Below are 16215 nucleotides of genomic sequence, written 5' to 3' on the forward strand. Positions count from 1 at the left end.
TAGCACCAATCAATTAAATAATACATTTCCCTTTTGTTGCAATCATTTTGACCACATGATGTAATCATTGCTTTAATGTGTTCGTTGTTTCTGCTTGAACATGTGATGTTAACTTACTGGATGATTTGTGTAATTTTAGAACTGCCATATGCACATTACTTTTACAGTTATTTTTAATAAGTGCTATACAAATACATTTGAATTGAACTGAACTGAATACATCAGTAGTGCAAAATAAAATTCAAGAATGAAGTCAAATAAAATAACTTTAAAGAAAAAGAAATGGTAATTTAAAAAGAAGTTACATTTTAATGCTCTCTCTCTCTACGTGATTGTCTTACAGTAGTCATATGTTTGCCCTTTTTAAGAAGAAACATCAAATGGCAATGAAATGACTTCACGTTCTTCTCTCTGAACACATTGCGATCCTTTTAGCTTTTTTTATTGCCATTAGTTTCCTGTTTGCCATGTTGATTGTGGCAAGGAGAGAGAGGGACACTCTCACACACTTTTTTTTCTCTAATGTGGTTGGATGCAAATGCAAACAAATCAGTTTAGACAAAAGACCATCCCAAACCACAAAGACAAACCCATTTTCCTCATGAACAATCAAGGACTGATATTTTTGAAAGTTGTCTTAGTAATATTATCTATGTGCTGTACAACTACATGCGGTTTACCATAATCAATACACATCAGAAAGAATGAAAATTACCAGTAATGGAGTTTTCTGTCCTTTTAATGGTGGGAGGAGCATTTATATCACTTAATTGATTTCATCTTAGATATATGACTATGCAAGCACATGTGTACAATTAAGAGTATATTCGAAATATCTTATATGAAAAAAAATTGATCTGAACATAGCAAAAATATGACCATAATTGCAGCATGTTGCAATTCACACTGATGTCTCCTCTAATGATATTGTATTTATGATCTCAGAAAGCCTCAGGGAATGTCACACAAGCTTTGCTTTTGGAGCCACATATATGGAACAGAGGATCAAAGTGAAGTGTAGGCTTGATTATATTCCCCAGGTGGTCATCATCTGCCCTTCAAATTACTGTCCAACATTCTGACATTTCTCAGATATTTATAGGCTTGTGTGAAAAGTGTCTGTCTGAACCCTGTTAAAATTATCCACAGACATACTTTCTTTAAACTAACATTCATTATCATGCATGACACTCATGTCCAATATGCCTACACTACTTAAAAAAATAGACAAATTACAGAACTAATGATTAGGATCACAGAGCAGGATTGTGTTGTGAAAGTCACACTGTAATTTTAAGTCACTGGTTTGCAGCTGTGCTATGCAAAATAAATGCATAAACGACGCTCTTACTAGTGAATAACTGGACCTTTGGAAAGCCTGTGATGTGGTGATCAGTAGAATTTCTCCACAGTGAACTCTTCTGGTTTTGTTTTTGTGCGTGTTATTGTTGTAACTACATATATTGTGTGTTGACGGGCATAAAGGAAAACTGTTATCACTTCGGAACAGCAGCTGCAAACAATTTAGGATGTAAACTCAAATGGAGTCCTTGAGATTAGACACAAATGAATTATGTGGATAATTGATTTTTTGATTAGCAGTAATGTACACAGAAGCAGGTGCCAAATGTTGCTGCTGGCAACAGTATTATCAAATATATAACAGTCACTGCAAGTGGGCATCATTTACTGGTAAATGCATACAAAAATAGGAACACTTACATAAAATGTTATACAATCACATGCAAGAAATGCAAAATCTGTTTCATATGCATTTCAAGAAAAAGCAAAAAAAAAAATATTTCCGTTAAAGCACCTGAGTAAAAACAACTCAATTTCAAAATGAAAGTATTCTCGTAGCTTCATAAAATTGCAGCTGAACCACTGATGATATTTCAACAATGTCCTTACTACCTTTCTGGGACTTGAACATGGTAGTTTCTTTCCTGTCTATGCAGGGCCAGAAAGCTCTTGGATTTCATCAAAAATATCTTAATTAATTTCATTCATGAACTAACCCATCAAAAAAACTAAATATCAAAACATTAAATGATCATAAAAAACAAATAACACTGAAGTGCATTCATGCATGCATGCATCAATCAATCAAACTAAGCAAAGCTTAAATGACTAAAATCAGTTTAAATTTCTCCCCTCTGGGTGATCTTACAACACAACAGAAAACCATTTACAAATGGCTTATAGTTGTAAGGTAGGATTTTTTTATAAATCTAAAAAACACTTCACCTTAAGGGAGAAAAGCAGTTTAATGTCACAATATGTAGAAATTGACCCCTTCAGACCAACCACAGTGCAATAACAGCTCAATGTGGATTCAGAATCCAGTGCCAAAAATCTCCTGTCTACAGGTGTGCTGTATTGTCAGTCAATAACCGCTCTGAAATGATTTCCCTCTGCAATGGTACAAAAATAACCAGATGATTCACTTTTCCTTCTGTGAAGTGGAAATTCAACTGCCTCTCAACATGGGGCTGTTCTAATTTTAGCATCTCTCTGTCTCGCTACCTTTTCTGTCTCTCCATCTCCATCTTTCTGCTGCTGTATGTGACATTCTCTCTATATTTCAGACACAGAGAGATACACATGCGTTCATCCAGTGTTTATTTAATTTTTAATTTTTTTGAATGAATAAATCTTTTATCACATTTAGGTACTCTGTGTTACAAACTGTTCACTTTTGGGTTCAGGAAATTCCTGGTAGGAACAGATCCCATTTAATAAAGAAAGTGATATGTTCCTCTGTAGACCTCAATGGAGCCCACATGTGTTGCCAAGGGAGAGATCAATGGTTTGGAACAGGTGCTGTTTTAACCGACATTAAGCTCGAGAGGTGAGGAGAAAGACAAGGTTTTGTGCACATCAATGCAGCTTGAAAGAATAACCCCCACTACCACCATGATATTGTATCTTCCCTCATAGCTTTCTCAGTATCTCTCTGAGGGTTGGTGTTGTTGGGTTTCCTACATAACTGGACACTTTTCCTTTCTTCTGTACTTCATCCAGTGGTTCTCACCTGACAGGGTTGTGGAAGTGTCCACACTTACATTCAAAAGAATATTCTAATGCTAAATGGAGTTTGGTCAGATTCTGATTATGTAGGCATCATTAAAACATGCTAAACATTTGCCATAACCCTATTAAACCAATTGGTCATGTATTAATCAGAATATGGGTCATTTAAACACCTTAAGCCAGGCACACACTGCACAATTTTCAAAGTCATCGAAACACTGTTCTTCTCACACTATGTTTTGGCAATCTTTAATCAAAATCTGTACATTTGCTTATGCTCTGAAATGGCATTCCTTCTCTGATGACATCAGTTTGACGGCTTGAGCAGAACATCCTTAACCACACCCCTCCAACTGTTGGAGATGGAAAAGAGTGCTAAAATAAACCCCTCTCTCTCTATTCAGTATTCTGTTTCAGTTGGAAATACATCACAATACTGAAGTAAAGTCAGCAACAACTTCCAGTTCATGCGGACTTTAAATTGTGCTGTATGCCTGAATTTACTTGGAATATCTATAACATAATTGCATTTCAATAATACAAGCATGGCTCTTAAAATGTACCACATAAATGGAAATGCTTTGTATAAATGATATGAAAGGAACAGTTTGCCCAAACTAAAAGTCACTTACCTTCATTTCATCCCAAACTTGTGACGTTTTCAATAAGGAAACACAAGGATGAGAGGCTGGAGAAAAACACATGAAAGCTACCATAAAAGTAGTCCATAAAATTTCCATTCTTCTTAAATCAATCAATTGCTTTGTCTGAAAAACTTACAAAAATTTAAGTGGTTCACGCAAAATTCACTCATCTTCTCCCTCCATATTCAAATCTGACACACGCATGTGATGTGAGTTTGTTTACGCTGACCAGTGAGCCCAGCAGAGAAGAAATAACATACAAACCTGATTGGATCTTGCACCTATATATTTTAAAAGTGTACGGGGTGTGTGCAAAAATATTGAGAACAACCACATAAATATTGAGAACAGAACTCTTTCATGTCCATATTTTTCAAATGCCACCATACAAAGAATACAAGATGTGTCTGATAACATAAAACCATTGAGAATCATATATATTAAAATGCATATATATTATTTTCATTTGTCAATATAGAATATTTTATTTATTTATTTATTTTGTTTGTTTGTTTTTTAATTAGGCTGGGTTGCACTTGTTGTTCATTATAAAATCTGATAGGTGAAACAAAACCAGTAGACATCCACTGATCTTGCCCTCATTTCTGCTCTTGAAATAAACTGTACAGCTACCTTCATTATCACTGCAAGACATGAGAAATGTATTTCATTCTACTTGTGTTCTGGTAGCAGCAATGAAAAAGATACCTTAGTACTCCATGAAGGTTGAGCTCACAGTATGTGTCTATATGTCTTTGCCTGTTTAGCATTTGTTAATGGGGCACGCAACAGTGTCTCACGCATTGGACAGCGGTAACAATAACCAAGGTGAGGATGTTTGAGGAAGATGACAAGAATATTAGATGAAAGCTTGGTGCATGTCTACAGCTGTGCATGATTCATTAAAGGGTTACATTAAACCTTAACTAGCATAAAATCAGACATGAAAAAAAATTCTGACCCCAAGATTTGACAGTCAGTAAATAATATTTATATTTACTGAATACTGATGGAGAATATTGTGTAAAGACAAATGCTTCTATATCATAATAATTCAAATAAGTTTTGATTATAAAACATTTGAATATAAAAAAAACCCATCAAAACACTGAAATTGAAACAAAACTAGATCATTTGAAAATACATATTATGTTCATTTTTGGGGGAGAAAAATTAGCTGTTTTTTATTTATTAATTTATTAATATTTTTAAAAATATAAAATATTATTTTCAATAATACAGCTTTTCATCATTTAAATAGTATATCATATTAAACAAAATACTAATTAATATTTAAATATATTTAAATCTAAATATGTTATATCATAAACTAATTAATTATTTTCTAGAATATTAAAACAGTTACATTTATTTATATATGCACATATCCATGTTATTTCATATTTCACAATGTGATGTAACTCATTGGAACAAATAATTAAAGTTGCACACTGAACTTTATAATGAATACAAAAACAGTTGGACAGTCAATTAATGGCATGTCCAAAATAAGTGTGAGAGTATTGATCATTTAAATGTAGCTGTACCTCCTCTGTGTTATTTCAGAGCAAGTCTCAGCTGCCCACGCACTAAATGAAGCTCAAGGCGCTAATTAGCAAATCTGTGATTGCGGTTCAGGCCTCTGACTCCTTGTCATCAGAGCCTGATCATGATAGCTAAATATAGAGATATAAAAGGAGAACTGAAAAAAATCCCAGCATTACTATCCACTTATAAAATGAAGGGGGGGAAATCTATAAACGTAAGCTTAAAAATGTAAATATAGCTGTGATATTCCTTAAAGGAATAGTTCATCCGAAATTTTAAATTTGCTTGTATGGACTCACCTTCAGGCCATCCAAGATGTAGATAACTTTGTTTCTTCATCAGAACAGATTTGGAGACATTTAGCATTACATCCACCAATGGATCCTCTGCAGTGAATAGGTGCTGCATATTAATTACTGTCTTTGTAACATGAAAAGCTGAGTGTTTGTAGGAAACAAATCTATCATTAACACGTTTCACTTAAAACTGGTGCTTCTGGTCAAAAATTCAGTCCAAAATCCATAATAATGCATCCGCCACTGAAAAAGTCCATCCCCTGTTGTCCTCTCACATCAAAATCCACCAGCATATTTCTTTAGAATTTTTTTTTTTTTTTTTTTTTCACGATGCTTGATCTGTGCATGTTTCTCTCCTGATTCAGATGAGACAAATTTTTCACTGGAGAAAGTAATATTATTGAGATGATTCATATTTTAGCTGGAAGCTGCGGTTTGAAGTTTAAAACATCTTAATAATAAATTTGTTTATTGATGGTCTGAAGTCATGTGGATTGCTTGTGGATTATTGTGATGTTTTTATCAGCTGTTTGGACTCTCATTCTGACGGCACCCATTCATTCACTACAGAGGATCCATTGGTGAGTAATTGATGTAATGCTAAATTTCTCCAAATCTGTTCCAATCTTTGAGGACTTGTAGGATAGTTAGAATAATTTTGATAGGTCATGTTATTGTAAGCTGAAATTATTATTATTACTAAAAAACAAAACAAAAACAAAAAAACAGGAACTGAACATACAAAAGCTTCTCAAAGCCACAATACAGGATGTATTTCTGTCATGCATGTTTCTATCAATGCTGATGCTGTTTAGATGTCATTTCTTATAATCACTAAAATGGGGCATCTGTGGTTTTGTTTTGAATTTATGATCACTGAATTGCATTTTAATCATAATGACTCACAGCATGTCAGCTTTCAGGTGTGCAGACATTTATTTGCCATCCTTGACTGCTTATGATTACCGATTTGCATATTGATCGAACGTGCAAAAATGTGAAATTCTTCTCTCCAGAAGCTGAATATCTTAACAGCGCCAATCAACATATGCTTTCCAAAACCAGTTTCTAAAATAATTTCTAGAGGAAACACAGGAAAAAAAACATCAAATAGCAAATACATAATTATTTACCTTTTTTCACAAGTATAGAAAAGTTGTTTGCTGCCACAGCCTTGTGTATATTCGATCTCTGATTGAATTTGGCATGGGTTGATTACAGATAGCACGGATTTGTTTCTTATAAACATACAGCTTTTCACTTCACAAGATGTTAATTGATGTACTAAAGTTTTGTGGGTTACTTGTGGATTATTGTGATGTTTTTATCAGCTGTTTGAATTCTCATTCTGACGGCACCCATTCACTGCAGAGGATCCATTGGTGAGCAAATGATGTAATGCTAAATTTCTCCAAATCTGGTTCATTGAATAGACAAACTAAACCACATAATACATAACCTAAAGTAAATTAAAATCAAATCAAATTATAAAATTTAAATGAACTATTTCTTTGGTACATTTCAAATGCATGAAAAAAATGATGACAGAATTTTCATTTTTAATGAGCTGTCTTTTAAATCCGTAAACACAGAATATGTCATGATCTGTCAACAAAATGTGTGTATAGATTTCTCTCAAAGACAGACAGGCTGTAGAAAATCACTGGAGCTCTGGCTAGAAGCCCTGATGAGCAACTATGTGTCTCCCTCCTAGATTAGCACAGTTCACTTTTTGTTAAGAAATAAATTCTACACGGTTAAAGTCTTGGAGAGACAAATAATTGGCTTTGATTTGCCGTTGTCTTTGCTGAACCATTTGGCTTATTTGTTCCCTAAGTTTCAGGTCACTGCAGCCCATAGAACAAATCAAGTGGACACAAATGATTTTGTAATCCAATTGAAAATACATTTAATCAGTTAAATCCTACACATTGGCACAGCCTCTGTTAGCCCAGATAAGGTTAAATTACCACAATAAATCAGATAAAACTGTTCACCTGGACACCTTTCCGCTTTTTGTGCACTACTACATTATTTGAAACAAGTCTGACTACCACCAACAGACATGCAGATGTAAAATATATCCCTCTGAGATTATGCTAGAATTTAGATTTTATTTATTTAGATTTTCTATATATTATAGTTTTACTATTAGTTTAGATTTTATTTATTTAGATTTTCTATATATTATATTTATACAAATATTCTATATATTATAGTTTTACTATTAGTTTTATTATAAGTTATAGTAATTATTTTTACTTTTATGTGCTTTTTGTCATTTTATTTAGCTTTTATTCATTTTCATATCAGTTTTAATAAGCTATTTAATTTAAATTAAATTAAATTTTAATTAATTAATCATTATTTAGCTTTTATTCATTTTCATATCAGTTTTAATAAGCTATTTAATTTAAATTAAATTAAATTTTAATTAATTAATCACGTTTTCAATATTTATATTTCATTTAAGCTTTATTTGTAATTACTAATTTTATTTTAATTTTATTTTTAATGGCCATTTTGATTACTAAACATGATTTGTAATAGTTTTTGTTCATATATATGTGTGTGTGTGTGTGTGTGTGTGTGTGTGTGTGTGTGTGTGTGTGTGTGTGTGTTTGTGTGTGTGTGTGTGTGTGTGTGTGTGTGTGTGTGTGTGTGTGTGTGTGTGTGTGTGTTTATTTTCATATTTTCAGTTTAAGTTTAGTTTTAGTCACTTTTTGCTTTTATGTGGTTTGTCTCTTTTTTTAGCTTTTATTCTTTTTTATTTCAGTTATAGTTTTATTTTTCAGGAAACAGATTTGACGGTACAGTGAGTAACAACAATGACTGAGTTTACTGAATAAATAACTGAGCAGATGGGCGAGCAATGATTTTGGAACAGCAACTGGTGTGATGATGATGATGATGAAGATAAAGTCCAGCACCGGTGAGCACCACACACACCTTGAATGTCGCTGATACTTCAGTAAAGGATATATATCTTTATCTTCCAGGAACTTCGGAGACACACTTGGAAACTGGAGCGAGGAGACTGAGTCACTGGAGTGGAGAAGAGGAGAATCAGCGTGGAGGTAAGTAATACAGGTGAGTAGAACATGAGGTGAGTCCAAGTCTGGATCAGACAATGATGGCGTGCGTGTGGCAGGCTTATATGAAGGGTGCTGAACAGTCATCAGACACATCTTAACCTTATTTTATATAAAATGTTCGAAGACAACTTTTGTCTAGAGCTCAGTGAATAACCCTTGACAAAATCTGCAGCACAGTAAAATGTCAGAATGACCAAGTAAATTCGATTAGCATTGAATCACCTTTGTAGCTCAACCTTTCAGACTAGTTCCAAAATGCAATGTTCTGTGCAACATATACAGTAGTAAACTCACTTATAGGCACCTTAGGTGTTCAGCAGAGTGCCAGTTTAATTAGAGTGAAAGTACAATGTATGAATACCTTAAAAAGGAACTTGCACTGAACTTCCAATAAAATCATTTTTAAGCTGGCTGCTTTGAGTAGACTAATTTTCAACAATTATAGTTAATTTTGCCTGATGAAGGTCTAAAGCAGAGAGCGTACTTCAGTAGCACTTAAAACGTGTGTCAGAACAAATACAATAGACGATTTATAATAGCAGGGTATTAACTCTTATAAAATGATTGGACATGTTCTTTGTTTTAGAATATATGCAATTGAAGCACAGTGCTGACCTTTTTCTGCATTTTATTTTTTATTTCTTTTGATGTACAAGCACTCCAATTGACACTTGACAGGTACATTCAGATGTGTTTAAGACTAAATGACAGATTGCTCTGTTCTTTTCAAAGGGGATGTGGCAGTTGTTAGCATTTGTAAACATCGCTGTACACCATGCTTCCTGATGATATCTCCCAAGGGTAACATGTGAAGCGTGAAAAGTAGAGGTCCTAGTACTGAGCGTTGTGGTACTCCTTTGTTCACTGCTACAAACTGATGATTAGGTTTATCAGCATCCTTGTCCTCTCGTAGTACTATGTCTCAAAATCGAGATTCTTCATCCTAAGACCCATCCAGTTCCGATCGCCGCAGCCAGCCGGGTCTAAAGCCACTCCTCCTCAGTGTGGCATTCCAACTGAGCCCCAGGCTTCAACCCTAGGGGGACGTGCGGCGCGAGCAACCACTCGTCTCCAAAGACACCTAGGCCTACCCTCGCCACCTCCGGTGAGAACCCTGGTTGACTCCCCATGTGTCCTACTTACCACTCATCCAGCCTTACCAATCCATCTTGGCATTCCTACACCTTAGCAATTCTCAGGCAAAAATCCCCGCAAGAACCACTATTCATCAACGACTCTAAAAAAAAAACAGTCACTCGATTCTGGTTCCAAAAAACACTCCCAAATGTGTCCTGCAATTTATCGGGTATCTCAGCAAGCAATTTCTCCACCCATTCCTTTCGCATCGGGGCACAGCAACTTCAGCAGCCCAAAAAGGCCTCTCTCAAGCAGCAGATCCAAACTCTTGGAAGATGGTCTTCAGAAGTGTACCAAAACTATATCAAAACCAACCAGTTGCCACATAAAGGAAGCCCACCAAACCCCTCATAAGGCCACAAAAGAAAGCATTAAGCTCCCGCCGAGTGTTTTGCAACCAAACAACCTTAACTTTCCCTCTCATGGTCGGAGAGGACTTTACCCATCTGGCATCGCAAGTATTAAACTCCCACCGGATGCCGGCGAGAGCCTCCCGGCTAGATAACCTTACCTTTTCTATTCTATGGTCAGTGAGGCTTAACCTATTCGAGGCCAGGAGCTCGAGCTCCCATAGAATGCCAATTAGAGCCTCCCAGCTAGACAACCTTACCTTTTCCATTCTGCGACAGGAGCAAGGCTTACCCGTTCGATGCAAGGAGTGGGAGCTCCCTTTGGACATAGGTGAGAGCCGCCGACTACTCTACATTGCTGTTCCGTCTTACGCCCGGAGAGGTTTACCCATTAGATGCCGGAGTTGGAGCTCCCATCGGATGTTGGTGAAAGCCTCCCGGTTAGACAACCTTACCTTTTTCGTCTTTCGGCCAGCGAGGCTTACCCGTTCGATGTATGGAGTTGGAGCTCCCATCAGACGTAGGTGAGAGCCTCTCAGCTAGACAACCTTTTCGTCCTTCAGCCAGAGAGGCTTACCCGTTCGATGCTGGGAGCTGAGCTCCTATCAGACATCGGTGAGAGAGCCTCCTGGCTAGACAACTCTTACCTTTTCCATCTGTCGGCCAGCGAGGCTTACTTGTCGATGCGTGTGCTCCCATCTGATGCGGCAAGAGCCTCCTGGCCAGACAACCATTACCTTTCCACATTTTTCGGTCGCTAAACCGATCTACCAGTATGCAAGCCGTCCGATGCTGTTAGTATCAAGCCCCCCATCGGACATTGGCAAGAGCCTCACGGCCCCACATACCACCTTTTCCATCCTACGGTCGTTGAGGCTTAACCGCTTACCCGTCTTAGCGAACTCCCAAAAGACGTAGACAAGAGTCTCACGGCCACACAAAACTTACCTTTTTCACTCTACGGCCTGCGAGGCTTACCCAGCCGATACAGTGAGCAGGGAAGTCCCTGTTGGATGCTGACGAGAGCCCCCTGGCCACTTAATTTGACCTTTTCCATCTTACATCTGGAGAGGCTTACCCGTTCGATGCGTGTGCTCTCTTCGGACGTCAGTAAAGAGTCTCCGGCCACACAACCTACCTTTCCATTTGACGGTAGGCAAGGCTTTTAACCGTCCGACGCTATGAGTCTCGACCTCCCACCAAACCCTGCCTAAAAAAAACCCTCTCAGCTATCCTTACATCTTTTAACCCCGCCTGGAGAGGCTTACCCGTTCGATGTTCTGTTCGGATGCCGCGAGAGCCCTCCCAGTCGGGTTTTCCTTTTCACTCTCCCCGTCCGGCAAAGCTTGAACCGTCTAATGCGTGCACTCCCTTCAGACGTCTGGCGAGAGTTCTCCTGGTCGGGTTTCTATTTGACTTGCCGCCCGCAAGCGGATCTCATCCATCCGATGCCTTGATCTCCCATCGGATGTCGCAAGAGACTTCCTTGTCGGGTCAGCCCAAAGCTTTTATCTGTCAAACTGAGAGGACCCAGACGTCCGTCGTCCTGAGTCTTAATTTCCAGTCGGAGGCTTCATGGGCTCTCTCGGTCAGCTATTTGCCCTTGTCCATTGAATAGCAGGGGCTTGTCAGCCTTTAGGGCCCGTACGCCGACACCGTGACGTATTCCAGTCGAGGCAACTCGGGTCCTCCGGTCGGGCTATAAATTCATGCTGCTCCTCTTCATCGGCCGGGTGGGGCTCACCCGTTCCAACACGGTGAGTTCCCGTTGAGCATCGGCTCGAGCCCTACCGACCGGGCGCCCCAAACCACGTAGTCCAGTACCAGCAGCCGGTAGGGCCTACCATTCCAATGCTTAAGTTGCTCCCACCGGAGTACGTAGGCTTTTCCAGCCTGCCAACCAGCTGACTTCTAAGGAAAATAAAAAATTAGCCCCCGCCAGTACTTACAATGCTATTTTGGGGGGCATTCTTAATCTGGCGGCTGTCCTTGTCCAATTGCTTTTTGGGGGGTACTCTAGTTTCAGGCCATTCCCAAGCTCAAAAAACCCGTTCCCCGGACAGCACGCCAAATACGCATTTCATACCTCAGCTAATAATATGTAAGCGTGAACTAGTGAAATGATGTTTTATTAACAAGGTTCGGGAGGAGCACGTCAGATAATTAGCCTAATCAACACCGGTGGACCACAATCAAGTAATCAATACCACAGTATAAATACCGCTGACTTACCCCTATCCATTGACGGTTTATCAGCATCCCTCCTCCACCCCAACTCCTCACTTCAAGTTCACTTTACAACTAGACGAGGAAGGGGGGGTACACTAGGTTCGGGCCATTCCCGAGCTCGGAGCCCTTCCCCGGACAGCACGCCAAATACGCATTTCATACCTCAGCTAATAATATGTAAGCGTGAACTAGTGAAAGATATTTTGGTTGAAAACCGGGAGGCTTGTGACTGTCCCATAACTGCCAAGTAAATTACACTTTCAAGGTCCAGAAAAGTATGAAAGACATCGCCAGAATAGTCCATCTGCCATTAGAGGCTCAACCGTAATGTTATATAGCAATGAGAATACTTTTTGTACACGAAGAAAACAGAAATACAAAAAGTATTCTCGTCGCTTCATAACGCAGATCTTTAACAGATCACTGGAGCTGTGTGAAGTCCCTTCGTGCTTCAAATGCTAAATCATCATCCCCATCCCAAAGAACCCCAAAATTACAGGACTAAAAGATTACAGATGTGTTGCTTTAACATCTGTGGTGATGAAGTCATTTGAAAGAATGGTGCTGGCCCAACTGAAGGACATCACTGGACCCTTGCATTATATCTGCATTATACAGTATCCTACAATATCTGGACAGACCAAGGACTTATGTGAGGATTCTGTTTGTGGACTTCAGCTCGGCCTTCAACAGTATCATCCCAAAAATCCTCCAGTCTAAATTAACTCAGCTCTCTGTGCTCACGTCCATCTGTCAGTGGATCACCAGCTTCCTGACAGCCAGGCAGCAGCTAGTCAGGCTGGAGAGATTCTCATCCAGCACCTGCACCATCAGCACTGGTGCTCTTCAGGGATGTGTTCTCTCCCTCTACACCAATGACTGCACTGCAAAGGACCTCTCTGTCAAGGTCCTGAAATTTGCAGATGACACCACACTTATCAGCCTCATCCACAATGGAGACAAGAGCTGGCTGTAAAGAACAACTCTGGCAATAAAGCTATATATATATATATTATTATATATATATATAGATATATATATATAATATATATACTATATATATATTATATATATAATATATATATACATTATTATCCTATTTTTATTACAGGGGGGTGCAATGAAAGCTCCTGTCAAGAAAATATATCATTTGTATTATTTATTAGCACCTACTTGTTTCTTAAGTAATGCTCTGACTTCTTGCATTCAAATCAATATTATAGAAAAAACATCAAAATAAATAATTATTAGCACCTACTATTAACTAACACCTACTTGTTTCTTATTACAAAAGATTCAATTATACTGTGATTTAAAAAAGAATATACTAATTAAAAATAAAAAAAAACAATTTCCCCGGTCTCCCCTGATTTTTATGTAATTAGGTAATAAAAAGTATACTATTATAAAAATGCATTATTACAGTCTTAGAAAATTATTGAATTATGCATTATTACAGTCTGTGAAAAGTAGTGGTGTTTCATTCCTTAATGAATCAGTGTGTTTCAATTGACTTAGTAAATTTTTCAACGATTCTTTCATTTAGACACTTGTTTCGTTCTCGAATTAATCGTCTTCGAACGAATCTGTTGAATCAGTCAATGACTCACTAAAAACAATAACTGAAAAGTCACTGAACAGTCACAGTCACTGAAAAAAAGCTACAAAAATAACTAAATCACCAAACAAACAAATCCTTAATTCTTCCAAGCTCAAAATAAAATACAGCCAAAATACATCTAAATTGTAGATATTAGAGCCTGAATGAACTAAGAATTGCACAGTCAGAAAAAAATTATTTAGATGTGAAAAAGACAAATGTTGGTTTTGACCTGGCCACCATTTTCTATTTAATTTTCAGTTTTAATGCTGTTATTTAAGCTTTACAACTGAACTATTGAATTCCATAACACAACAGATGTCCACTGTATTTTGTTGTTATATCAAGGACAGACAAGAAACGTTGTGCACAAGAGCAAGTAGAGATATTTAGGAGCTCATATCCCTGAGGGCAGTCCAGGGCTTCCTTAATGCATGTCTGTTCCACTGCACTGAGGATGCCACAATCCTTTGCCCTTATCAAGAGCCAGCAGATGTTCTAAACCTGTCCAAATCCTCCTTCCTCCTGAAAACAACCCAGTTCTGCCTGAAATAGCCATCCAGATTCTGCTGTCGAGCCCCAAGGAACCACAAACTGACTCTGTGTTTTATTTATAGCACAGGTGAGGTGTCACACTCGAGACAGTGAAAGAGGAAATGGGTATGATAAAGTCCTATGGTTGCCTATGAAAATGTTCTAGTGAATGCAAACACAATGGCTATGAAATCAGGGTACAGAAGAACCAAACATGTAGGTGTGAAAGGTTTTATTTTTAGAAACAAAGCAAACAAAGGTTCCTCATCCTCCAAAAATATGACTCATTTTAAATCACATATTGCAAATTTCACTGCTTTAGGTGGGGGGGTGTTTAGTTTAAGGATACTAAAAACCTGAACAATCCCTGCTTGAGGTTTAATGAATTAACTGGTTTCTCTACATTTTTCCTGTAAGGCTGCATTGATTTTATAATATTAACACAAGTTCTTCAGGTCTTTTGCTTTAGATTATACAGCTCCGTTTTCAGCACCATGGAGAGCAAAAAATGCTTGTCTTTGTAAACTTCAATCAAAATAGAGTATTATTTCTAATATTTCTTGTTGAATATCTTTTGTAGATATAAAGACATCTGTATTGTCGTATTTATTATATTATACTATATTATATTATTCACAATCCCTAATGACTGACATAAGTCAAAATCTCTTTTTTTTTCTTTTTTTTTTTGGAATATATTGTTGCATCATATTTTGTAACCAGTCAAAAAAAATGACATTTTCAAAACTAAAAATTGTTAAAATACATCACATCAAAAGATACATTAAAATTGAGCAAATAAGTAACTTTTTGCATTTCTTTTAACAGTTCTATATCCTAAAATGCAAATAATCCTGATATAATTTCACATTGTTTAAACTATTCACCACATCTATTATCTGTCTTCAGTTGCAACAGCTGAATTATTTGTTAGATTTTCTCAACAAAAAAGTTCATCTGACAGTATATGCAATGATTTTTGCATCTCATCCTCATCACCACGAGAACCGCACAGCTGCTTGTCGCCACAAATTACTCACTGCGGCTTCAGCACGGGACATGATTTGGATTTAGACGACAGAGACAGGAAATTCCTTCAGGAGATGTTTGTCAAAGAAAGGAACAGGCTTTTGTTCAAAGGTTTTTCTGTTTACACGTCTGCTGAAGGCTTATTATCCATAATTAAATGTTTGTGTTTTAAAGGTGTCATGGCTCCTGCCTCTGTGCACAATTTGGAAATAAAAGATTTGCAGATTCTTAGCAGTCTCAGTAGCTTGAATTTGATACGAAACAAATTTATTCAGGGTTATTAACGCTGTAGAGGAGCTATTTTCTGATTTGTATTCAGAAGAACAACTTTTCCATTTTTCTAAGTGGTTTCAATAAGCCTGTGTCTAAAGCGAAATGGACTCAAAACTGTCAGCATCTAATGAATTTGGGTTTCGAGTCACACTGAGAAGTCTGTTTTCTTCAACACCCACATGTCCCTCATGGGAAGCTGCTGGCAGTGTGCCCTGTGGTGCCAGCAAGCAGGGTTGGCTTTATGAGGATGACTCATGAGACTCAAGTTAGCTTACAGCCCTCCTTAAATCCAGCAGCCGCCAGCGCGTTATAAGCTTCACTCTGAGACCAGCCAGAAAATACACCTCTGGGCAAAAGATTATGGCAAATGTGTATTTAAAATATGATTTATCAATTGTTCAACACCAGTCCACCCCCGATTCCTAATTGGGCCTAAGTGGGCTTTTT

The sequence above is a fragment of the Cyprinus carpio genome, chromosome A10 (assembly GCF_018340385.1).
Source record: "Cyprinus carpio isolate SPL01 chromosome A10, ASM1834038v1, whole genome shotgun sequence".
NCBI lineage: Eukaryota > Metazoa > Chordata > Actinopteri > Cypriniformes > Cyprinidae > Cyprinus > Cyprinus carpio.